Below are 27,257 nucleotides of genomic sequence, written 5' to 3' on the forward strand. Positions count from 1 at the left end.
TAACTTCCAGCTTTTCAAGCACAAGTCGCTCTCTGGCCGAAAAAAACTTCAGTTTTGTGAGTTAAGCAAAAACTTTATAAACTGGCTCAAGTAAGCAAGAACTCTTAATCCTGCTTAACGGCGATGGGATTAAAACGCTGGGCTCCCGCTCGGAGAGTCGAATAGCGGCCCCTCCATCCGTCCGTCCATCCCTTCCTCCCACCCCTCATCCCTGGTGCGTGCGTTTGTTCCTCGCCCTCCCCCGCCTGTGGAAGCTTCCTGCTCCGCTGCGAGGTTTGGTTACGATGTTGACAGAGCTGCGGAAAGCCTCGGCCATGTGTGAAGGAGGCTTTTGGGAAGCCAGCCCCTGCGTCCAGCTCTTTGGTGGGAGAGGGAAGGTGGGGACGAAGCGGGCGCTGGGTCGTGGGCTGCGCCCGCGGGGTGCCCCGTTCCTGCCCCCTGGAATCTGCGGTGCTGGGTGTCTTCGGGCTTTTCTTCGAAGGCAGGTGGAACCTCGGTTTTGTCAAATCGGTTTGGACCCTGCGAGCGCTTTCTTAATACCCATCGTATATGGCTGTCGCAGATCCCGCTCCACAGGGAATCAATCAAAGGGGAAATAGCTATGAATTAGACGAGGGATTTAAGATTTAGGCAACGTACTTCTGTTTTCTTGTAGGACTACGTTTCAGCGTGATCATCTTTTGTTACATAAAGTGTTTTCACAGGCTTTGTTGGAGTTGGCGTGAAGTTAGGAATGCTTTCAGAGGTGAAAGCGTCCCTGGATTAGAAGCGGCACGCACTTAGAGCAGCCCTCACTCCTCCGTCTCAGCACCGTGGTGCTGATGAGGCTGCGTGTCTGTGGTCAGCACTTGGCAGTAGCTGGGTCAGGACTGAGGCAGATTTGGAAAGCAGGCTTATGTTTTCCTGTAGGGCCAGATGGATGCTCCCAGCCAGCCCTCCTGAGCATGAACGTGTGCATCAAGGGGCCGGTGCCAGTGAGGGACCGTCCAAGCAGCCTTTGTGAGAGGAGGATTCCATACAAACGTGCTGTGAAGTTATGCGTTAACATATAAATAACTTCCACAGAAAGATCTTTTTTTTTTTTTCCCCCCCCTCTCATTGGTATTGGTTTAAACAGGAGTGCATTGTTCCAATGAAATAAGCCTTTTGCTTTGGCATGTGGAATATTTGTATAATGCTTTTCCTTCATTGTGTTTTTTCTCTTGGGTGCTGAAAGTTTGTTACCTTGCCAGATTAAAGAGTAAACCTGCTAATCATTTAAAAAGGCTTTATTATACTTAAGCATGCTTGGCTTGCTTTCTTGCATAATTTATTTTACTCGCAGGTTCCTTGAGCAGGTAACTCTTTAGCTGGACCCTCAATTAGTGTTATGCAGAATAATTTGAGGGCTGGCTGTACTTGGGAGGTGGATCTTCTGACTAATGCATACACGTGTCCTTTGAAATGTGAAGGAATAAATTAAAGACTGCTGGTACTTTTGTTTCTGCTGTTGTTTTTCAGTTTCTAGGTGAGCTTTCAACCTCTTTGGTGCACAGCGTCATCTTATGTCACTGCCTGCATGACAAGACTGTAATAAAGAAACGAGATGTGGAAAATTTTTCTTTATGGTTACGCTTTCATCTCTGGACATTAACATTGAGACTTTAATAGCCGGCTAACAGCTTTATTAGCACAATGTTTCATAGTTTATTTTTAACCTGAAATGGTTATTTACTGTGTAGTTCACAACCACCAGATTTTATGTTTGACCGAAGACCAATATTCTGTGTTTTACATTATGAATATTATATTTAATTCTCAATGTTACTTTTATAAAACAAGTGATTGGAGGGGAGCTTATGCCATTTGTTTTCCTACATGTGCCATGATCATCTCTGAACTGGTCAAGCTCTGGGATAAAGTATTTGGCTGGTGATATCTGCTGCCTGTAGTTAGTACTCTGATGCCTTGGAGATGTATTCGAGAAGAATGACGTAAATAACTGGTGGGAGATGCCAGCTCTCGGTGGGCAGATTGGTTTTTCAGATAATGATGCATGCCTGTTGTACAACAATAAAAACATCTTCGAAAAATGTAGAGTATGGCAGAAATAAGTGGTCTGAATTAGTCCATTTTAATGTTCAATGTAAAACCGAGACTTTTTCTTCAGGAACCTTTTTTTTTTTTCTTTCAATCAAACACCTAAAAATTTTTTTGTTTTGTTTTTTTTTAGAAATAACTTTTTCAAATCAAAAGAAGTACGGAAACTTACCTCCGTTCGATGAAACAAACCCCAAAAAACAAAGTCCAGAAGTTAGCTGTTTGACCACTGCCAGACAGTTAGCTTATTTGCTTTTGGTGAACTTGCCTTTTTTTTTTTTTAAAGCGGCTTTTGAACTGACTTTTTTTAGCAAGGTAATTCTTGTCTTCAAGAGTTCTGTTCTGTGATGATTTTTGAGCTGTTCACTCCTAGGTAAATACTGTAAATAGCATTTATCTAGAATTTAAAATGGAACATATGAAGAATTAGTAAGCCAAACATTAATATTTTTATTTTTTTTGTAGTCAGGTCTTAAATAAAAAGTGCCCTGTTCATTGTTACCAACAATGGCTAATGCAAAATGCAGTTGCTTGTCTTCTCTTGCTAATTCAGACTAGAATGATGCTATTTTTTGTGAACAAGGGTGTTTTTTTCTGGCAGAGTGTGCTGTACTGACAGTAGTGGGCTACGTAGCTAATAAGAGTGGGTCTAGTTAAACTGGAGCTGCTGAGGAAGTGTTGCACTTTTACTCACTAGCGATTTTCTGCGTAGTTGAAAGCATTTCTCAAGCTTTGACCAAGGATACGATAACTTTTTAGCTACAGCATCAGTGTTTCAAAACTATCTGATATTTTTATAAGCACCTCCTGAATTTCTGTCTGGAAGAAGTGATGGTGTAGTTACAGGTTTCTGTTAGTGTGACACAAATTCAGATAGTATTTGGGGGCCATATTCAGCAATGGAGAGGTATTTCTTTGGGTAAGATGCTGTGTTGATTTGACTTGTGGCTGGGTTGACATGGAGTTTACGGTCTTTGATACAGCTTGCAATGTTTTGCTGACTATATTGAGATGATGTGTGGTGTTTTTTCTTTTTTCTTTGTTTTGGGTTTTTTTTTTGGTTGATCCTTGTTGGGGTATAAACATCTAGAAGGTGTTGCGATTGACCTGTGGTCTTGCTTCTGTGCAGGCTAAGATGCTTATGGGCTCAAAGTCCTCACCTGGATCTCACAGCACTCCTTTTTGTGCCTGTGAGACTGAATTCCCCTAGAGCTCCTTGCCAGGGATTCCTGGAGTTATTCAGGTTATTATGGGACAAGTGTATGGCCATGGAAATTGGAGCACATCTGCAGTGCTAACTGCTGGTGTTTGACTGCAGGCTTGTAGTTTTCTGGGGTATCCTGGGTGTGGAAACCTGAAAGAACCTGTTTAGTTCCATAGGGCTATGCACATGGAGAAATCTCCAGCACAAAAGGAACTTAATTTTACTGGCATAGCAACAGTTTGAAGGAAACAGTGATCTAACCATGTGGGGAAGCTTTCTCTGGTCCCAGAAGCCCCTGGCTACTGAAAACCCCACAGCTAAAGTCATTCCTCAAAAGATGAGAGAGGAAGGAAAGTTGCGTGTGTGATAGAGCCTCCTGTGTGAGAAACGTCACCTCATCTTAGTGAACATCGAGATGCCTCCTGCTCTTTGTTTGCTGTAGCCTGATCTGTCTCTTCCCCCTGCCCCCAGGCCTCACATACTTATGTGAGTTGTGACTTCAAGCCAAATTTTACACGGTAAAGACAGTTTGACGCGCTTGTGGTTAGATGGCTCCGTTGTTGTGAGGCTCCGTTACAATCAGGCCTTTGTTGCTGTAGCCGTAGACTCAGCGGACTGGGGATTGCGTCTGCTTTGGTCTGTGTTGCATTCCAGGTTTGGTTATTCCCTTCCTCAGTAGTTTGTGGCTGTCACTTATTCCTGCCCCTGTTATATCATGAAATACTCTGATTTCCATTCCTGGTAAAGCTTTCGGGCAACTATATTTATTTATAGGTATGCCTGGGAGAGGAGGAGAAATACGCTTATTTATTAATAGTTAGCAATTAGTCGTGAGGGTCTGGTGTTCCTTTTTTAGAGCTATCTTACTTACCCAGGGAGATTTCAACAAGGTCAGTCATGTTAACTGTGTGCTGGGAGCTGCCAACCGTAGCTGGATTTTAGGAACAATTATGGGTAATGCATAGCACTGGAGTTATTTTTTAGCCTTCCTTTTTTCTTTTTAGGCACTCTTAAGTGAAAGCTGTTGTGTTCAATTATTTGGGAAAATCTAACACTAAGGAACCCCTGGTTATTTTTGAAGACGGAGTATTTTTGCCTTCAGTGAAGAAGAATAGAGAGCTGCCTGCAACTGGGGCTGCGGAATATCTTTCCTCTGTTTACTTGGTTACATAAAAACATTTATATAGAGTATTTGTTAAATAGATCAGAAAATGACATCGAATAACTACTCTTTGCAGATCTCAGCTGAAATTCTGAATATAGCTGACCCATACTGTTTTACTAGCAAAAGGTGAATACGCTAAATATATTTGTTTATATTTATTCGTGGGTTGAAACAAAGTAAACAGTTGGATAATGAGTTCGTGCTTCTGCAGTCTTAAAATTATTCATTCGTTGTTGCTAAGATCAGTGAATGTACATGAAAAAAAAAAAACAAAGTTGGCCTCTGTGTTCATGTATTTACATCGTGTTTTCATGGGTTTTGCTGTGTTGCACTTTCTTGAGCTGCTTGTGCATTCTGTGATTTTTAGAACATTTTTTCTCCCCTGATCTTTTCGTGTTCACAGTCAGCTCTGTTTATTTGCCATTAAGTTGCTGTTCAAACTATTTTAACCAGACATCAGAAAGTCTAAAAGTTGAATACTGTCATTATAATATTTGGAAAAGCAACATTTTAAATGCTAAAATCACAAGGGGCATTAGTGAAAAGTTGATTGTAACATTTGTAGAGGAATGTGATGAAACTGACAATTTTAGGCATGCAAGATATATTTAGGTAGTACCTGAACATAGGTAGTAGTGTCAAGAGTGAAGATGCTTACTCAGTATTAACCAATTAGAGATGTAAAGTGAAATACCTATTCAGAGAAATTTCTTCTAACTGCTCAGTAGAATGCGTAGAGATTGACCAGTGGCTTGGTTGCTTTTTTCTTTGAGTGACAGGAAGTCATTTGTATCTGTTGTTGGAGACTTCTGTAGGAAAAGCCTTATTTTTGATGAAATGTGATGTGTGTGTATGTCAGGTTTTCTTTTTTGTTGTTGTTGTTATTTGTTCATTCCTTGCACTTCTGCCTGGGAGCCCATGTTTTCAGCATGTAAACCCTCTTGGCTGAGGATCCACGCCTCCCTCTATCTGTACGCTGTCTAGCGCACTGCAAGAGCTAAGGGAAGACAAAGTACAGGGCACTGGATAAAACATTATGACAAATTTCAACATTCATTTTATTGTCTTAAGTAAAAGACCCTGACAAAAGGCTGTTATCCAACACATGCTACTAAATGAATTGCAGTTTTGAGTGATGTATGCATACAGCCTGTCAGCAAGTATTCAAAAGTATGTGGGGTTTTTTTTTGGGTGGTGTTTGTTCTTTGCTTTTGATTTCTTAAATCTAAACTTCTGGATTGCCTGGTTTAAGTCATGGTTTAACAGCTGAGCTCCTTCCAGGCATGTCAAATGGGCAACTAGTGACAGGGACTGCAGAAGAGGTGTCGAGACTGCTCAGTTTTCAGTTTGCTGCATCGTTTCGGAACAAGATTTTCACTTACAGAGAAGCTTCACACAGAAAGTATTTTAATGAATAAGTCCAAACAGTGCCTCTGTGAATTAAGTGGAAAAAGTTGATTACCATTGCGTTTTTTTCCATAAAACTGATGATGTTGGTCTGTGAAGACAGGCTGAGAGAGTTGGGGTTTTTCAGCCTGGAGAGTGGAGACTCTGGGGAGACTTTCTAGCATCATTCCAGTACCTAAAGAGGGCCTGCAAGAAAGCTGGAGAGGGGCTTTGGACAAGGGTGTGTAGTGATAGGACAAGGGGGTAACAGCTTCAAACTGAAAGAGGGTAGATTTTGATTAGAGATAAGGAAGAAATTCTTCACTGTGAGGGTGGTGAGGCACTGGAACCGGTTGCCCAGAGAAGCTGTGGATGCCCCATCCCTGGAGGTCTTCAAGGCCAGGTTGGATGAGGCTTTGAGCAACCTGATCTGGTAGAGGGTGTCTCTGCCCATGGCAGGGGGATTGGAACTGGATGATCTTTAAGGTCCCTCCCAACCCAAACTATTATCCAATTCTAATTTGTGCCGTGCATTTTCCTAACAATGTCACACAGTCAGGTCCCACCTCCCTAGAGGAATGGTGTTACCACGGTGTCTCCTTGCTCCATCTTCCACATACCACTGATAAATAAGTCATGTGAAAAGGAGGAGGTAATGAGGTACTGATATTTTCAAGGCCAACTTAGAGAGAGGAAAGGAAGGGTGAACAGGAGTTAATGAAGCTGGGGCTTCTATAGCAATCTCTCACGTATTCATGGTAGTTCTTCAGGACCCAGCTTCTTGTGGTTGTGGGATTACTCACAGATTTTAGTGTGTTTGTCCACAGGGCTGCAGTAAGAGATAGGAAATTCAAGTAAAAATGCTGTTTGACTGTGCATCTCCATCTGATGTTAGGCAGGGTATACAGTCTTTTTTTCATTGGACTCTCATTACCAGAGTGAGGTGACTTTGGAGTCTGAGGCTCTTTCTCGCATCCCTGGGCCACGCTTCCTTTGCATGAGGAGATTGCCTGCAGGTTGCCATATGCCTGCCCCCATCTTTTCAGAGTACAAGCAATAACATTTCACAGCTTGGAGGATCTGCGGGAGGTACCCTGAATCAGCCTGATCTGTTTCGCTGGCTTTAAACATTCATTACCTACTGAAATAGATATTTAGGATATTATGAAATGTAGCTAATTTTCATCAAACGTCACACGTGCTGGACAGAACCAAGCCATCTGTGTTTGATTTGGTGGGATCAAATCACTGACCTCTGTAACTTTGGCCTACAGACGCGTGTTCAGTATCTGGCTGAATTATGTTATAATATTGCATCAGTGCTGAGTTCATGCAGTTTCTCGTATGTGCTTCTCTGATACTCTGTTACATGAAGACAGTTCTTTGTTACTGTAGTGACAAAATCTCTTTAGTTTTTTGAACTGTTTCTTATACTAGTAGGTAGGTGTAGGTAAGCAGCACGTCTGGTGTGCTGTTGCAATCAAAGTTCTGTGGCATAAGTGTGATCTTATCTTGCTCCTTGATCAAAGGAAAGAACTCCATTTAAAACTTAATTGGTGCTCATCAAGGGCTAAGGCTTCTGCTAAAGCAAGTGTTGGTACACACTTCTAGCTTAGTGATCCTGATGTCTCTTGCGTGTAGGAAATGAATGTTGCTTAGGTTGCCATCCTTTTATCATTAATATTGTTCCTTATCTGAGAGACTTGCGTTGCTGGAATGAAGTTTGCTGGGTGAATGCTTTATGAAGAGCTCTTTCATGTGCCCGTTTTGTCATTGAATAAGATATCTTGTCTGATACAGATGCTTTCCTCACCAGAACAGAAGGGAAGGGCTCAAGCTCCTTTAGATATAGTATGAGTCTAGTGGGCCAGTGAGGCAGACTGGTAAAGGGCTTCTGTTGGGCTTTCTAGCTGTTGTAGCTTCTAAAAGACCCTTATCTAATAAGAGAGGACTTCTGCCTTCTGTTGTGATATTACTGCTACTGCCAGTTCCAAAGATGCTTCTGAGCTGCAGGTCTTGGCAGGACTTTTTCCCTCCCGCTGAACTAGCATTGTGAAAGAGCTGTGTCCTTGCTGTGCTGGCCAAAAGGCAACCCTTTGGTGACAGGTGGACATGTGAATAGAATTATAAAAATCTCCCAGTCATTGGGACAGCAGTATCAGAACTTCAGTGCCTTGAAAATTTAATTTTGAGTTGGCTGCTGTCCCACTACTGCAGGAGGCAGAATGCTGTACCTGTGCAGGTACTTTAGCGCTGCGCTGCTGAGAAGAAGTATGCTTGGCTGTGGGAGTGGGGAGGGAGAAGGGAACAATAATGGATGAAGTTATTATTCCCCCCCCACCCCCCATGTAAGACTTCCCCTGAGGAAGGAGGGCTATGAGAACAAGTTCAGACATGCCTGAAGAATGTGGACTGAAAAACATGTGCATGGACCAGGGGATGGAGCTGTGCCCAGAGAGCCTCATAGAACAAAGATGGGAATCTGGTGACATGCAGATACCTACTCTGACATGAGTGATTCTTTTTTTTTTTTTCTTTTGTTTTTCTCCTCCAATAGTTCTAATGGTAATGCGTATTCACTGCTTCACTCGCCCATCCTTTGCGAGGTGCAGAGTTCTTGCTGTTTGTTTTGTTAGCTTCACCGAACAGAATTTTAAAAGGATTATGGCAAAATGAAAAACTTCTTAATTGTTGGCATTCCTAACACAAGCTGTAATGGAAACTGTAGAAGAAAGTGGAGACAGAAGATAAATATGCTATAAACTCTGTGTGCTTGTATTTTTTTTTTTCTTCAAAATTTATAGCATTCCATGTAGTATTTGGTCTTAGACTGTAGTCACCAGACAGTGTAATATTACACCTCTTGTGAAATATAATCCCTGTGTAAACATAAAAGCATCGTAGTTATTTCCTTGTATTTAACAACAGTCCTTAATCTTTTATCTAACTATACATACTTCATGCTATTTCTATTTTTATGATTGCTCTTATGATAGTTTCATGCTTTTTAAATGTTTTGCTGCTTACTACTGTATTAGAGTATGTGGACCAGACTGATGCTGGCTGGAAGGATTCTGACTAGTTGTGGTACTTTTATTCAGATTTTAAAATTATCGAGAGAAGATGACTGGAGTAGAGTCTTGAGAAATAAAGTCTCTGGGGGCTAATGAAGTGTTCGCTTGTGCCTTGTGCAATTCTTATCTTGATCTAACCTTAACGCATCATTATCATGGTGTCCCTGGTACTTTGCAGTCTTTATTTTATTCTTTCAGCACCCTCTCAGTAGGAATTTGCTGTTATTTTCATTTTAAAGGTAGGGAGTGAACAATTCGGGGTGTGCCTACCTTACACCTTGCAGGTCCAACTAACCTGAAGTGGGTTATCTATGTAGTAGAAACATCATTAGCATGATTGTCTTGGCTGTTTTCATCTCCTAATGCTGTTGCATTGCCTATAAAATCCTGAAACGTTTGTTTGGGCTACTTCAGGTGTCCGTTTATGGCTCTGCGTTGTGGAACATATGGCGAAAGAAAGTGATTTGCCTCTGGTCATGCAGTGGGTGGCATTCAAATCAGGATTAAGACATGATTAATTTAGATGTCTATACTCCTGTTACAGTCACTGGAGCCTAGAGAGTGGCTCAGCAGATCTTGTGCTCTGTGTCTGTTTCAGGGTGAGCTGAATCATGCTCTGGGCTCGATCAAGTACGGAGTAGGTTTCCGTTGAGTATCCTGGGAGTTTAAGCATGTCGATCTCCAACTGGCTTCATCCCATGATGTCTGCAGCAGAGGAAGGAAACTTGCAGGCCTTGGTTGAACACCGTAGATACTGAATCCTCCTTCATTCTCCATTGATCACCTGAGAACTGCCAGGGTGCAGGAAGTCACAACTACAAATGAGGAAGCATGCTCATTTGAAAATTATATGTCCACTTGCTGAAGAAAATAGAGCACGGCTGCACTTAGGGTTGTGGGAGTACTACTTAGTGAGGAGGCATCTGACGTACAAAAGAGTTGTTGAATGTAATCAGTGTGATCTCTATATGGGAGAGCTGTAATTATACCTTGTGCTGTTCAGCATCTGATGAAATATTTGAACACAGAGTTCTTAAAATGTTGCATGTGAGAGTAATAACTGATCCAAGTTGATCATAACTGACCTCTTCTGTCCTTCCTACTTTGTCTAGCTCCAGTGCAGTATCTTTAATCGATGACCTACCTTGTAAAGCTACGTAGAACGGTGAGCAGTGCCACAAGTTATTGCATGAAAAGGCAGCATCTAACAATTGTAATTGAATTGAGGTAGCTGATACTTTTTAGATCTTTGTGGTATAATTAGAAACACTTGAGAGCAGCCTTCTGGTACTTTTGGATTCTATTTACAGCAAAAACCTCCTATCTTATGGTGCTAGCCATGATGGGAAACCAGTTGGAAAATGATGTTTTCCATTGATGTTACTGGAAGTAAGCCTTTGGTGAAGTAGCTAGTCTTAAATATTTTGGTTGGGGAGCTGTTTAATATTTTATCTTTTTAGACCACATCATAGTGCCTAGATTCCAAGCTATTGAGCATCTTTGGTGTATAAAATTGTCTCTTGAAACAAGGCACTTGACAATTGGACACTGGGATGTGGCCATAGTACCACTAGCAACACTGTATGCCAGCTTTTAGTGTAGTAAGATTAGTACTGGCTCCTCAGGGCAGTATACTTGGAGAGGAGTTCCAGCTCCCAGTAGAGTCAGTCCCGTGCTAGGCATGCCTGGAGACTTTTGTTGAGCTGTCATTCACAGAAGTGCTCATTTCCCAGATTGCCAGCCTGTATGCACACTTACAGGTTTTGGCCAAAATTAACGTGGCTTGGTTGCTGCAGGATACTGAATGGGCTCTGTGGTTTCTAACCTATGTATAGTTGAGCATAATGCATGTGACCTTATTGTCCAGTGTCAGCCTCAATTTTGCAAGGATTAAGACTGTGTTGAAATGATAGTTGGAAACTTAGTTAATTATCTCATGTGGCTTCAGAGTTATATTTTGCTCTTTAATATTCCCCTCTGTCATTGGATGTTCTCAAAAATCTGTTACCTTTTGAAAACTGTTTTTCTATTAAGATTTAAACTCTTTCCGTTCCAACTGCAGCATCACTCTAGCAGCTTTGTTAGCCATAAATGTGAGGGCCCTCTCTAGAGATGCTTCTGGCACCTAGGAATCATGTACTCCCTGGAAGCTGCACCAATAAAGTTGTATTCTGTAACAGATCTTTCAAAAAAACCCCACCAACAACAAAACAAAAACAAACCACCAACCAAAAAAACTGTCAAAATACTAACCCCAAACCCCCACAAAATACCAACCCCAAAAAACCCCCAATTTAGATGAAATGCTGTGAGAAAGAAGCAAGTAGCCATTTGACTTCTCTACAAATACCATCATGATTCTTTACTCTGCCTTAAAAGTATCAGGAAGACTTGTTTGAAGCTTCAGCAGAGGGTCAGAAATACCTTGTCACCACCTTACTAAGAGGGTGGAATATCTGCTCATGCTCTTGCCTCGTCATAATCACAAAAAATATTGTATGAGGATGTCAGATGGAGTGGCTGAGGTAGATGCAGGGCTCTTTCCTGCCCTCCTCCGCTCCACTTTACATCGGGGAAGGAGGTAGGACTCCTGGTCCAGTTAGTGGTATATTTGACTTGCGAATGATTCAGACAGAGCCCTCAATTAGCTCTGCCACCATTGATCTTAGATGCCTTTGGCTCTCTTACAGTTACATCTTACAGTTGGGGTGTTGCACTTGAACTCTGGTGAGGTCTCTGCTCTTTTAGGAAGTAGCATCATCACTGCACACCTAACTAAGGCTGAAAGATGATGTGGAGTAATAAAAATGTGTCAGGCAGCTAATTGTTTGAAGCAATTGCTTTAGATGTTTAAAGCAATTATAAAAATATGGGGAAGCTGAGAGATTTGGTGATTGACTGCTCAATTGATATATCTTGCTTTTTGACACAGTCTATTCAAAGGAAGCTGAGATGCTTCAGCGATATTCTTTAAAATGCCTATTGTACTGGGTGCCTCAAGGCAGGTCTCTCCTGTCACTGGGACAACGTTATAGGCATGTTTTGCTGCTGCAAAGTGGTTTTTTTTCTTTTGTGTGTGTGATTTTTTTCTTTTTTTTTTTTTTCTGTCTAGCTAGGTGTGCTAACCGTATCAGTCTTCCCCCCCCCCCCTCTGCTGCTGCCTTTATTGCTTCAAATGCATGTTGGCTGCCTTTGCTCTCAGATCTTTGTGGCTGAGCCTTTTTCTAACCTTGCTCTGCACATCTTCCATCAGCCATTGCTGGGATCCCAACAGCTACTTTACTTTTCCGATCCTTTTTGCATTGCTGCAGAGCTCTCCTGAAATCTGTCATCAACCTTCTCAGCCCTTTGCAGGTGAAGGGCGATGGCTAGCCCAGTGAAGTGGTCTCCTGTCCAGAGAGGTGGAGTGTCATTCCTTGTCTTATGTGCTTCTCTGTTTCAAGCTCCCTTTGGATATTGGTTGGGATTTTTGTTCTTTCGTCTTGAGGTTCCTTGTGTGTCCTGGCTCATGGCAGGGACTCTGGTGTGCTATATGAAATAATATAAACGATAACTTTTAGGAAGCTAGAATTCCTGAAGTAAGCGTTGTGAGGATTTTTAACATGAAGTAATGTATACATCCAAGTAATGACAGTGTCTCCTAGGAGAATCCAATAGTGACTCCTGGGGATCTGTCCGTGATGGAAAGAGATGTGCACCATCAGCATTTTTCTGTTCATGTCATTCAGCTTGCTATGACATATTAATGTGATTAGCAGGTGCTGATGGCTGGTGATTCTCATGTGCCTGTGCTTATGCCTCCTTGGTGACCGTGAGATTGTAAGGTGCTAGTCATAAATGTTTCATAACACTGTAGGAGGCTGTAATCTAAAAGGCTGGCTACCTGGCAGCCACATCAGCTGTTGCCTTACAGCAAACTGCTCCCTGACTAGCTCATGGGTGTAACAGTAATCACAGTGTTCCGAAGGGTGCATACAGAAAGGAGAGGCAGGTGTGAGTGATGGACCTTGCTGCAATCAGCCAAAACAGTTCCACATGGAGGTGCGAGAAGGTGGCCAAACCAAATTAAAGGGATCACCCCATTTCTTCCCGGGAGCCAGGAGGCAGTCAGTTTTGCAATATTCCCTCTTGTTTCCACTGTGGGAACAGGCATCAGAGTGTTAATTACCAGAGTTCAAGAAAAGGAGCTCTTGTGACTAATGAACTACTCCTTCAACCACAAAACCCTTGCAACTTCTCAAAGGCAAGCTCTAGATGGCAGGTTTGAGATGAAGGCCCTGGGGCGGGGGGTTGTGTGCCCGATGAACCACGTAAAGCTGTCGGGCACTTCACGCGCTAGAGACACAAACACGTAACGTAGAGTTACTGCTTTTAGAAAATGAAAAGACTTTTGGGCTTGACCTGGTGAAGGATAGTATTTATTTTTAGGGCCAGCAGAGGCCTTTTTTGTACTCGATAAGGAGTGCAAAAGTTACTCTTACTGCAAAGATGTTGACCTATTTTCCCCGTGGAAGGGGCCCAACCTATTAAAGTTGACAAGCCGTGGAGGCAGCCACCTTAGGAAGTATGCTTCAAAGGGGACAGGGCTTTTGTGTTACTTATAGTCAGTGTATAATTACTGTGATTAGTAATACTGTGTGTGATTGAATTCTGTTCGCATACTTATTTCCATTTCATTCCTTTCGGGGGGGGGTGGTTTATCCATGATGTTATGAAGAAATTGTTAGAGTAGTAAACCAGATGGGCAGAGGCTTGGTGATGGGATGTATGGGTGTGTGGAAGTCCAGCTCTGGTTAAAGTGGGCTGAAGTTTTTATTTTCGTCTCCGAGGGGAATGGGTTGGTTGTTTTTTAAGATGGCTTGTTACTTTGCCAGGGAGTTTTGCTATGTAGTTTTCCCTAAAGGCTTCCATTGCTGGAGGTTTCAGCATGGAGAGGGAGGGTGTGGCTGGATGGGGGGTCTGGCCTGTCCCCTCTGTTCCAAAGCTCCCCTGACTGGCCACTTCTCCTTCTAGGAAGAGGATGTGAGCTGTTGCTGTCTGCTCTGGTCAGCAAGTAAATGCATGGTTTTGGTTTCTATGGCTTTCATTCCAGCATCTTTCACCAGGATTAGTGTGTGTGCGTGAGAGGGGGAAACAGTAGTTGAAACATAGTGCCTGCAGATCAAGAGGCTGATGACAGTTTTATATCTATTAGAATCAAAAACGTAGGAGTTAAAAGAAATGTCTTTTTTTCTTGTGAGAGGGATGGCATGTCATGTCTAGAGAGAATAACTTGGGGACTTCTATGTTACCCTGTTTTTTATATGCTCATAATTCTTTTCCGTGGATTGCTTGCTTTTGAGATATTGCTATTTCTGTCAATTTGAAATAAAGACTAAGATAGGAAAATAATGTAAAAAAAATTGTATGTGCATTGTAGCTGGAGCAGTGTGACTGTTGAAAGGTCAGTTAAATGGCCTCTGTTGGGTGAATTTCTCAAATGGAATCTTTCAATAGTAATTTTTCCTCATCTTTTCTCTTGTGGCTGTTTCCCTGGTATTTTCCTGTTACTTGATCTTCTTTCCTGGGTGGTATTTTGTCACGTTGGTGTTACTTGGGTAGGAGCAACCTCACTGTCTTCTGACTGTTTTATAACAGTTTTCAGAGGATTTGGGACTTTTTTCTCCAGTAAAGAAGGTGCTTATAGAAGTGACATAGAGCAGAAAATGTTTTGATGAATTGCATTAGTCCTTGGGTGGAGAGCCCACATTCTTTTCTGGCTGATGGTAAGTAGAAGACAGGAGTGCCTGGTAGCCTCTGTGGTGATAGTTTGAAAATAAGTTGGTACTTCACAGCTTTCCCCTTACAGATCTCCATTACCTATGGAGAAAGCACCGCAGGAGTTGGTGGGTTTGCTGGAAGTTTTGGTACAGAGCACATGGGCACGGTGCCATCCTCTCAGTAGCAGTCTTGCTTTGGCAAGCATTCTTGGTTTGGGAATGTGAAGCCAAGTCTGCACAAAGAAGGAATATCTGTGTGAGAGACACTTTTGCTGCTGTTTCAATAACTTTTAAAAATCACTCATGCCTTTAGTTTAGAAAAGAAACCCTCCTTTCCCTCTCCACCCCTTACCTTCCCCCACTGTTCCCCACCCTCTGTAAGACCTAATGATTAACTTGGGTGTAAATAAGGCCACTACAGTGCCTGTAAGTGAAGAACAAAGATGAAGAATGATCAAACAGACTTCCATGAATCACTGCCTTAGAAGTCCATCGCTGTACAGTTAACACATAGGAGTATTCTCAGGGGTTGAAGAGGATCCACTGGTTGCATTTTCTCTCTCCCCTTATAATGTAGAACGCTGAAGTATTACTTCTGAATTTACGTTTCCAAATACCTCCTTGGGCACAGTGAGCAGTTTCTCATGATTTGAAAGTTTGAAAATTTGATCACTAGCTGGAAATTGCTGCACAGTACTAACCGTGCAGCAGATGAACTTGCAGAAGTCCAAGCTCTAGCTTGAAGAGGGTATTTGACCTCTTCAGTTTGGAAATAAGGCTCTGTAATACTAGAGATAAAATGTACATCCAGGAGAGAGGCTGCTCAGGCAACTCTCAAGTTGTCGAAACAAACAAATAACTGTATATGAATAAAACTTAACGATATTTCTGGATCAAATGTAGTATCTTTTGCTTAGTGGGCAAGCTGCTACTCCTGTTTCCATACCTTTCAGTTTTATACAGTCTCTATACCTATCAGATGGCACTTTGACAAAAATGGTGCAACTTTTAAAGATGGGAAAGGGAGAGGGGGCAGAGGAAAAAAAATTGTAATTTTTGAAGGAATTTTGAAACCTTTTACATATTTTTGAATTAATAGCTCTAAGTCTATTCTGTGGTCAAGGTGATTCTAACTCTTTCGAAAGATCAGGAGAAGAAAAGAGCATATAATATTTCAGTTTTACTGTGGAAAATTATGGTGAAGACAAGGTAAGTATTTGTTAGAAGAAAGTGGCTACGTTTCTTCCAAATCTGTATTTCAAGGACCAGCAAGGCTTTGAGAATTTTACAGTGCTTGTGAAATATAACTTGATTCTTCTTTCTACCCTGTTCTTCTCTTCAAGTATGTTAGTCACGGAGCTACATAAGGCACTCAGTTTCACATGAAACCTTCCATTTACTGCTTCTCATTATTTTGACTCCTCGTACTGATTTGCAAAAAACACTGAAATTTGTAATAGCTGGTAGTGGACAGCATAAAACCTCTGAGCACCAACAGGATGCTTCATTATTATTTTTTTTTTAAAAAAACACAACTTAATACTACTCGAAAGGTAAATAGAAGAGCAGCAAGTAGAAGAAAAATGAGAAGTGAATGTCTAGATGACACTAGGAATAGAAATTGAGGAGGAGAGCATATTGAATTTAAAAAAACAGGTGCAAAAATGATTGCACCCACTGTTTTTACGACAGTATTTGCATCCTTTTGTTTCTAGCCTGTTTTCTGCCTGTTTCAGAGACTTCTGGATTGAGTTAGTTTTTTGTGATTAACTACTGTGTTAAGAATAAGTGCAGTCTTCCCTCCCCTGCTCTTACAGTTTCTCTTGCATGTCTTCATGACCCAGGCTAGGGACGTTATATTGAAGAGTTTTGTCTGTATGGTTTTACTGTTAATACATCTCTTATGTCGTTAGTGTCCAATTAAGTAGCCATATCCTTGTGATTTTGTGCTTGGGGTAGCTAAAGGAGGGTCTACATTCAGGAAACTGCGGTGTCCTCTGAGTCATCAACGTAAGTGTACAAGAAATATCTGAGGAGTTTGCTTATTTATTTATTTTATAAAAAGAGCAACCAAGAAGAGTGAGGAAGAGCAACTGGATTTGATGTGAAGCAGGAATGCAAACCTGTCATAGTGGTACGAAGGCTAATAGGTGACATTTTGATCACTGCTTTTAAAACAGCAGCAGAATTGTAGGTTATTTTTGGTGCTTAACGTAACGTTACCGGTTCAGGATCAGGGCCTCATTGTAAAAGATTGCATGCAATCTCTGACATACACACACGTACACACGTAGTGCGCTCCCCAAGGACTAAATTGTGTCAAACATTAAGAATGCAAACCATTTAGGGGATTTTCATCCCTTCACGCATCTGTTTTGCAAGTACAGAACTGGAAGCCTTAAGGGGAGATTGTCCACTTGATACTCTTTTAGAAGTAGGGCTGTTAAATGGTTAGTTTATCACTTTCACAAATGTTAATTATTTAGTCTTATTTAAAATCCAATTTAGAGAGTCCTCCCCTTTGGTTAGTGTACAGCTGTAGACGTGGATGATCTGAAGCTTGATGTAACTGAAGTTGGGAGCAGTAGTATTTGGGATGAGGGAGAAGTATGGTCCTTACAAGGTGGATCAGCCGGTGGGTTAATAGACATTTTCTGCATGGGTGACTTGTCAGCTTTTACAAGATATGCCTGTTTTTGCCTCTTGCAGGGGCTGCTGTTCTCTAACAGTTCCTGTCCTTTCAGCTGTTGGATTTGCACTTAACTGAGACAGGCGTAGGAATAGCGATTTTTTTTTTTTTATTCATTATTGATTAGATTGTTTTGTATGAAAGCCAACCCTAATTTAAAAAGTCAACATACAAAAAAAAAATTATGCTAAAACAAGCTTTGAAAGTAACATTGTTCTCTCTTTAAAAAGAGCGGATAATGGCATAGGAAAAACTCATTATGAGGAAAAATTGACTCTGCATAAGAAATCAGTGAAGCCATGCAGACAAAGAGAATTGTTAAATGCATGAAAATAATGAACTGAAGCATTACTTCGAAGTGTCAGTGGGCAAAAGGTGATATAGGTGGAAATATAGGTGGCTGTATTTTACTGAGGTTAACTCTCTGTGAAGGAGAAACATTTCCTTGTTCAGACAGCTTTGAATTTTTGACACCTTCAGGTTTTGTGTTGTGATGGTGCTGATGTAAACTGCATATTACCGTGAACGCATTCACAGTAAAATTGAAATTACAAGACTTTATAAGAGGAATGGCTCATTAAGTTGCCCAGGAGTGCTCCCATGTCTGATGCTGTTGTGAAAATTGTTTTTAAATTTGCTTGTGAATTACTTTTAAGTATAGTAATAACGACATTGGGTGAGCTGGAAAAGTACAGTGGTAGGGAACTGCCCCTTGGTAAGTTTAACTTCATATGTCTGCTTCTTGGAAAACTGGAGCGAGGACACATCTTGAAGGATGGGGTGAAACCTGCTGAAGGACATACCCCTTGATAAGACGTGAAATGTTGCTTCACTCAAGTGATATTATACAAAATAACTGATGGCAGTAACATCTGGGTCCATGAAGACCAGTCTGAGCAGGAACCTGGGTCACTGGTGTGACACAGCATAGCTAGTTTTGAACACTTAGGCAGTAAGTATTCTTGGTGTGTCTTGAGTATTTTGTATCTGGGGATATGGTGAGAAGTGTCATGCAGGAGAGACTTTATTGTTGTTCTGTCAAGTATCAACAGTGCAGAGACCCTCTCTGCATCCTATCTTCTCCTTCTCCTCCCCCTTGATCAAAATACTTAGCTGACAATGCTGTTTGCCTCTCTGTACCTTGTAGGAGCATGTAATAACATGCTAGGCTAGCTGTGCAACCCTCCATCTCACACCACACTGTGCTACTCACTGTCCCCTGCATTTTGTGACATTCACTGCCTCTTGTCCAACATGCCGTCAGTCATTAAAGTGGCTTTTTACATTCCTTAAGTCCATGGTGCTGAATACGGTTCTGCAACATCTCTCTGGTTCCTCCTATATGGCGCCTGTGTAGTGTATTTCCCAAAACCTGTGCCTTGCATGGTGTCATTCATTACCAGGCTGTGCACTAGTGTCTTGGGGATGGTGCATGTGGGTCCACAACACAGAGTTTGTCCAGCCTGCTGTTCTCTGTCTTTCTCTGGTGCACCAGCCTGCCTTCCCAAAGATGCTCAGGCACAGCCAGAGTGCTCAATGGGGCCACTCCTCACCTCTAGTTTGGCCCTCTGTCACCACTTCTGCTGTGGATAGGATATGGAAGGTTTTCTGGCAAGGCAGTGAGAGTGTGGTGCAGGTGAGAAAGAAGGGGATCAGGCATGTTGGAGGAAGGAGTGGAATGGATGATGGGAAGAATTAGACTAGTGAGGTGGTCTTCAGCCATACAACATGACTTACAGACTGTGTCCTAGTTCCGTAATTTCCACAGCTTCCAGAGTTTTTTTGCCTCTGAGGACCTAAATGATTCTATATTTCTGCTGTGGATTAAGCTACAATATGTATTTTGCTAGAACAATAAAATGAAATTAAATTGTTTCCATTTGAAAAACAAACAAACAAACTGGTTCCCGTAATCTTGTGGATGACTCCACAGCTAGCGATGAGACTATTTTAGGTTCAGTGCTATTATACTTCTGTAAGCGAAATGGTAAAGTATTTGAAAGGCTTGTTTTGAGTAAAAGTTCTCCTCTAAAACATGCATGTTAGAATAGTGGTGTAAAAAGAAACCACCCAACAAATTCAGCATGGTTATGTGAGCTGGAAAATTCTGGGAAATGTATTTCTCTGTGGTTGCATTGATTTTTAGTGAAAACATCTGTATCTGTTAGTAGCAGAAATACAATTTCTTTGGAGCTGTTAGTGAGTGTGAGGAAGTGCACCTCTCTGTAAGTGGAGTCTGCAGCCGGTCCAGTGCGGAGTGGCGTGGGGGGTCTCATCAAGGCAGGTCTCTGGCAGATGAGCTCTGCTGAGCATAGCTGTGCTGCTTTCTGCTGTTTATCCTCCCTCCCCTTGTAACTTTTTGCCCTTGTCCTCCGCAGTAATTCCACAGCAAAGCTGGCAAACCAGATTGTGTCCTCCTGCATCTTTTCCCAATTTACAGCTCGTTGTACTAGCTAAAGCTGCTGCTGATGTTGAGCTTGTAAAGGTCGTGTTGCAGTGGCTGAGGCACAGGCATCCGTGCAGCTTGCCTTCTCCTGTGGAAATGTTGATGTTAAGTGGCTGGGACAAATCCATCTCCGGGCAGCTTTAACTCAGTTTTGGTTAAAAGTGAGTTGGCAGTAATCAGCTAGACATCTTTTTGTGCCATCTGGGATCTGATGAAGTGAATCTTCTGAAGTCACATTGTCCTCCTGCGTATAGCCTCCTTACTGAGTGAGTCAGGGTGTTGGACCAGCCTGAAGATGAAATGGCAATTAGTCTCCTACCTCAGTTCTTGTTGCCACCTAGCTGTGGAAGAGGCAAATGCTGTGGTATGGCGGGTGGTTTACTTCTGAGATAGTCATCTCATGTCCTGTACAGAAGAGGACAGGTAGTGAAGTAGATTGATTCCCTATAAAGCCTAGCATTGCACACAGGAAGGGATGAAGGTCTTGTTTGTAGCTTCTTCTCAATTGCAGCTTTCAGTGACTGGATACCACTCTGCTTTCATTCCTGCCAAAACCCTGCTGCGCCCAGGCAAAGCTGTTGTGTGCATCAATAGAATGAAAATTAATTTTTCATTGAGAGAGAAAAACAGACCTACCTTGACTACAGAAGTTGCAAATTTCTGTTTGAGTGTAATTTAAGACGTATTGGCCAGCATGTCTTAAAGTGTACTTAGTATGAAGAAAAAGCAAACCGGAAACAGTCTGTAGTGGGGTGAGAAAAAGGAATGCTGGAATTGTCTGTTTTTCTCCAGTTCTTTCTTTTGATTTTACAACTTGCTTCTGTTTCCTGCTGGGGAAAGACTTAGTAGTTCTTTGAACCCATGTGCATTGGGAAACAAATTCTGAGGATCCAAGAAGAGTAAGGTTTTCAAGCCCAGGGTAGAACAGAGTCCCCACATTTAAACTTTGCTGAAAGTTTCATGGTCAAGAGTTTTGACACAATGTGTGAGGATCATGCTTTATGTCACTGGTAGCCTGTAGGACACATTCACGTATCCTGATGTACATGGAACAGTTCTACACTCACTGCTTGAGTGGAATTAATGAAGCCACTCGAAGTAAGTAACTAACTTCTGTTGATGCCTTTCGATTAGTCATGGACATCAGTTGCAAGGAACAAAAAAAGATAGAAGAGAATTTTCTAGGACGTAGGAAGGAGCTGGCAGTGATTTTAGACCTTTTAAATCCTATTGCATTTCTCTCTCACCACAGCCATTTAGTTGTCTTTCTTGCCTCCCCTATGCATGCTTGTGACTTGAAAGTCACACTGAGTCATTATTCTTTTACCATGCTAAAAGCTTTGTATTTGCTGACACTGTCAATCACATCTTCACCAGCAAAATTGTTTTATTAGGGGTTGTAATGAACACTAGAATATGTTCACTGGACACGATGGCTGTTGAAAGAGTTTGAATTAATTAGTTCAAGGACAATCTTTTTTTATTAACAATTAAAGCGAATTTTCCTGCTATTGCAGTAGTCTACTACAGTATGCAGTGCCAAGATCTGTGGGTTTAAAATTGTTTTTGAGGTGTGGGGGATAAGTTGATTGCTAGATATAATCATAAAAAATTAGGGTGAAAAGTAAAATAGTAATATCTGGGTCATACTTGCTGGAAGTGTTTCTGTCGGTGGAGAGGCATTCTAAACCCATTTAAATTGCAGCTATTTTAAATGCAATCGACTGACAAATAGCCACACCTTTGTACATATTAGTATATTGGGCAAAGAGATGTTTCCTTGTTTCAGTTTGGAGTTTATAGTAGTTCTTAGGTGCTACTTGAGCAATAAATATTGATTAAATAAAGGTGCCTCATTACAGCTACAATATACTGCCGTTTTGTTTGGTTCCTGTTGCCTTGCGCATGCTGCAGTATACCTAGGGGATGAATGCGAGTTGCCTCTTGCCACAAGTAGGATATTGTTCTTACTGTGAAGTTGGGGAGTATGTTGTCAGCAGTGTCCCTGAAGACATCTCATGGTGTTGGCTAGGAAGCTATTTGGGCTCGTCTGCCCAGGGCAGGTGTGTTCTCTGTTTTAACATATATTGCATGCATTAGCTGAACGCTGGCTCTCATTGCATGTTTTGTTGAAAGTTAGAGTGCCAGGTCTATCTGCAGAGAACATATGGATATGCTCTGCTTCCATCTCATTTATTTAGTTTGCCAAACAAAATCTGTTAAAGCACAGAAAGGTTGCTTTTGCCAAGTGTAGCTGGTCAGTGAGTGATGCAGTTGATTCTTGAAAGAGAAAAACAAATCATAGTGTTGCATTGTGTGAAGTTACTTCATCGCATGGAGCTTAATCCTTGATCCAGACAGAGAATGTACACCAAAGTCGGCAGGAAAAAATGACGTGCATGAGTTTTCTTCTTTGTTTTCATCCTCCATCTTTCTCTGGTCAGCAGTCCTGTTCTGGTGGTGGCTGGGATTAGTGAAGAGTTACAGCTGAAATGCTGCCAGCAAGATATTGTGCTGCCAGATGTTTGAGGTCTTGAATATGAGTCCTTGTTTGTGGTTCCTATTCTTCCTTCTTGGAAACTCATTTTCCTAAGATGAGTGTTTGGGGTGGCACTGCAGAGTCTGGCTGCCTGGGGCTGAGTGGTAAGTCCTGAACAAGGGTATCTCTCGTCTCTTCCTTCTTCTTTCCAGGTGAGTCAAAATTTCAACCCTAGAAGCCAAATGATACTTAATGGCCTAATGTTCAGAGGTGGAGTCACTCATGTTCTCTCAGGAAAGTGGGTGATGTTAGCGAGTGTGGTGGCAGCAAAGCCCCACTAGGTTATGGCCTAGTACATGCAGTTGTGCACAGATGTTCAGTCCAGCTCTGCTGGTGAAAAACACAACTACATGCATATTCTGACCCACCTGCCTTCAAATGGGTAGGAATGGAATACAATAGATTTGTTTGGTTCTGTTTCCTGATGTACTCTACTTTTTCGTGTCAAGAGGGAGTACCCTGTCAAATTGAAAAAGGCTTTAATTTCTTTCTCTCTGTGGTTGTGGCACAGCGGTCTCTTTTTTTCAGTGTAGTAAAGCATGATTTGCCTATGTCTTCATGCTTGTATCTTTTATATAGAGAGATTTTTCTGGTTAAACCTGTATTTCATTATGCTGTGTCCTGGTTTTTTTTCCTCCTTTTTTTTTTTTCAGAAATGTGGCATGCCAGAAAAATTCACTTTTCAATTTCTAGAGCATTACGCTTTAATTTTGCCTTTAATTTGAAGCTTTAAAGCTGTGTCATAATAAGAAACTCCCTATGGAAAATAGTAGAAATAGGTTTCTCTTCCCCCACCTCAATTTTTTTCATCAGTTCTCTGAAAAACAGCTATTAAAAGAAAGAAAATTCTGCTTTGAATTTTAGCTGAAATTCTTTTGGAATTAAATATCATTAACTTTTCTTTATTATAGCATTGCTTTTATCTCAGTTTATTGCATGCTACCTTTCACTCATGGCACATGTATTTTTGCAGTCCTAATGCAAATTCACTCATTGTCAACTGAAGGTGCAATTTCTGAATTTATTCACTCTTGCAATTTCCCACTCACTGTTAGTGTCTCAAGCTGGATTACAACTTGTGAGAGCAGCTGTGGGATTCACTGTAATCTATTTCCTAGTATTACTAGGGTCTATTTTTGTTGTGGTGGTTTGTGGTTTTTTGTTGTGTTTTTCTTTTTTTTTTATCAGTCTGTAAAAGCTTTGGGTGTATCTTTGGCTTAAATTGATATCACAATTCAGTATTAGTGTTTAGCCTTTTCCTCCACTTCCCCCCTCCCCCCTGCCCCCCAACCGTCCCACCTTCTGTTTCTCTGTGTAGAGTTTTTGCATTTTTGGGAAAATCTGGTGTCGCTATTAAAGTAAATACTAACCAATACTAGCTTTTATTAGTGAAGAGATAACACTGTTCTTAAGTCTTAGGATAACAGTAATTAGAAGGAAGCTGCCATCTACCTTTGGTGCTGTGTATGGCACAGCTGTGGAAGGCCTGTGTCCTGTGCCGTCTAGCTCAGTATCCCATCCTGAATGTTTGCCTAAAAGGGATGCATTAAAAAGGTTCATAGGAAAGATGACATATTGTGTGTTTCCTTCTGTAGGCTTCCTCAAGCCTTCAGCCATTTCTGTTTAAGTTTTTGAGTCAGACATGACTTCTGTGGCATTTTCTTTCATGAACCTGTTCAACTTCTCCTGAACCCGTATGGATGTTGAACATTCATTGCATACTGTTGTGTGAAGAATCACTCTTTTATTGCTTGTTTGGACCTGTTACATGCTAGCTTCATTGGCTCTCCCTAATTCTGGTATTGGAAGAAATGAAATATCATCAGTGTTCTTTCCATTTTTCTGTGCCGCTTCTGGCTTTATGGGTCTTTATTGTGTCCTTCCTCTCTCTACAATATTTTCTTCTGTAAAGACTCTTCTCTTACTTCATGTCTGCTTAGTTTCCTGAAATTTTTTTGTGAGGGAAATCTGAGTGGATTTTCTGGCTTTTGTAGAGAGAGGTCTAGCTTTGCAAACCTGCTGGAGTTCTTGGAAGGGTTCAACGAGTGTAGCAAGGACAAAGGCTATTTTGACTCTTCCTTGATATACTTCATGATTTAACCAGTGAAGTGTTGAAGCTTATAGTTGTCCTCAAATTTACAGTCTGGAGCATAATAATAGGTACTGCTGGAATGGTCTCAATCAATGGCTTTGTGGGGAAGACTGGTAAAAAGTGTAGCACGGTTGAAGGCCTGCCAGTCTGAGATTGCATCTATATGGAGTGACTAAAGGTTAAACACAGTCTCCATAGCCGTTCTTGTCAGGATGGTTTACAACCCAAATTTACCCACCAGTTCTTTTATTACAAGGCTAAGCTTATAATTTTACATTCAAAAGAAGCTAAGGGATTTATGGATGGATTGGAATGGAATGAATGGATTTATTTTGAGGTAGTGTGAACTCGTGTGTATGTAGTCTGTTTTTCCAGTCTAAATACGTTAGTTGGAAATACTGAAAATAAGAACATGTTGCAAAAGGCTTTCTGTGCAACTGCCAGTCAGGGTGGATTACAGAGGGGACAGTAACGCATTCATTATCAAAGCTGAAGGCTTTGCCCTTTGCCTGCGTCCTGCTGTGACCTTCATGAGTGCTGTTTTCTGTGTCCCTCTGGTAGGCAGTGGCAAGCAATTTGTCTGGTCCCACCCCTGCATGAAGCTGGGGGACAGACAAGAAACTTCTGTACCATTCTGGCTGTTCTAGGCACTGCTTGTCCTCAGCAAAGTTAGACCTAATGCCTGGTGAGGCATTAGGCCGTGCCTGCTTGGTTAGGATGCAGATGATTAAACGGAAATCATAGAATTAAAGAATGGTTTGAGTTGGAAGCGATGTTAAAGATCATCTAGTTCCAACATCCCTGCCATGGGCAGGGACACCTTTTGCTAGATCAGGTTGCTCAATACCTCATCCAACCTGGCCTTGAACATGTCCAGGGATGGCGCATCTACCACTCCTCTGGGCAACCTGTTCCAGTGCCTCACCACCCTCACAGTGAAGAATTTCTTTCTTATATCTAACTGAAATCTCCCCTCTCTCAGTTTAAAGCCATTGCCCCTTGTCCTATCACTACGTACCTTTGTAAAAAGTCCCTCTCCAGCTCTCTTGTAGGCCCCCTTCAGGTACTGGAAGGCTGCTAGAAGGTCTCCCTGGAGCCTTCTCTTCTCCAGGCTGAACAACCCCAACTCTCTCAGCCTGTCTTCATAAGAGAGGTGTGCCAGCCCTTGGATCATCTTTATGGCCTCCTCTGGACCCGCTCCAACACGTCCATGCCCAGGTTGTGGGCCCCAGAGCTGAATGCAGTATTCCAGGTAGGGTCTCTGCTGAGAGCAGAGTAGAGGTGCAGAATCCCCTCCCTTGACCTGCTGGCCATGCTTCTTTGGATGCAGCCTAGGATAGAGTTGGCTTTCTATCTAGGCTGCCAGCGTACCTTGCTGGTTCATCAATCAACACCCCCAAGTCCTTCTCCTCAGGTCTGCTCTCAATCCATTGTTCACCTAGCCTGTATTTGTGCTTGGGATTGCCATGACCAAGTGCAAGGTTCTGCACATGGGCCTTGTTGAACTTCATGAGGTTTGCATGGGCCCACCTCTCAAACCTGTCAAAAAGTCCCTCTGGATGGCATTCCTTCCCTCTAGTGTGTTGACAACACCACACAGCTTGGTGTCATCAACAAACTTACTGAGGGTGCACTTGATCCCACTGTCCATGTTGCCAACAAAGACGTTTAACAGTGCCAGCCCCAATACTGATTGCTGAGGAGTGCCACTTGTTGCTGGTCTCCACTTGGACCTAGAGGTGTTGACTGCAACTCTTTGAGTATGACCATCCAGCCAATTCTTTATCCACTGAGCGGTCTGTCCGTCAAATCCCTTTCTCTCCAATTTAGAGACAAAGGTGTCACGTGGGACAGTGTCAAATGCCACCAAATTTGTGAGGCATGGTTTGCCCTTAGTGAAGCCATGTCTTTTTTTCTATGTGCCTTAGCATACTTTCCAGGGTGATCTGCTCCACAATCTTGCCAGGCACAGAGGTGAGAGTGACTGGTCTGTAGTTCCTTTTCCTTTTTTCCCTTTTTAAAAATGGTGGTTATGTTTCCCCTTTTGTGGAAGAGTTGCTTACAATTGTCTACATGATGAGAACTTATTTTATAAACGAACTGCTTTATTCAGGAGACGTTTTTTGATGCTGATAATAAACAGCTGTTGCTGTTCAATTCTGGTGTGTGTTTTTGTTTATTTTTAGTGACTGATACTTCAGATGGTGGCAGTGTTATGAGTGACTGTAACTACTTGGATTAAAAAAATTGATCAAGGAAGTTTTTATCTGTGTTCACTAGACAGTAATTCAAAGATCTCTTGAAGGCTTTTATTTTTTCTTGGCAAAGTAAGGCCTTTGAGCTTTTTTTCTGGCCCCTATAAGTGATTTGCACCAAATGGTAACTAAACATTTTGTTTTGAAAACTTATAGAACGATAAATGCTAAAACAATCAGGCATGTGGGTCCTAGAAAGTAATTTCATACCTAGGCTTAAATTATTACTGAATGAAGTTTCTACTGACTGCTCTACATTTATTTTTATCATCCTTTTAAAGAACCTTGAATTTCTTTGTTAGTCATCCCTGGATATGTTTGTCTGTAATATTGCAGGAGAAGAATGGCATGCGTGATGTTACAGTGGAACAACCTTCCCACTGTATCAAACAATTCTATATTAAAGAAAACTTGTTTTCTTTCTCCTTGAACTTTTCAGTTTGTTCCTTTTCACCCTGTACCTGTCTTACTGAGCTGCTTCAGCTTTTCACAGCTGTCTTGTGGACCATTTTTCCCTACTTTCATCCACCTTCTCAGGTGCTGGTTCGCCTGCTTATGAAGTAATTTTC

General features: G+C 41.8%; 1 protein-coding gene across 1 annotated transcript in view; it reads left to right on the forward strand.

The window, feature by feature from the left end:
• CNKSR3 (CNKSR family member 3) overlaps nucleotides 1-27,257 on the forward strand; it is a 59,507-nt gene that overhangs the window by 573 nt on the left and 31,677 nt on the right. The window lies entirely within an intron of this gene.

This window comes from Tauraco erythrolophus, chromosome 2, assembly GCF_009769465.1.
Source record: "Tauraco erythrolophus isolate bTauEry1 chromosome 2, bTauEry1.pri, whole genome shotgun sequence".
Taxonomy (NCBI): domain Eukaryota; kingdom Metazoa; phylum Chordata; class Aves; order Musophagiformes; family Musophagidae; genus Tauraco; species Tauraco erythrolophus.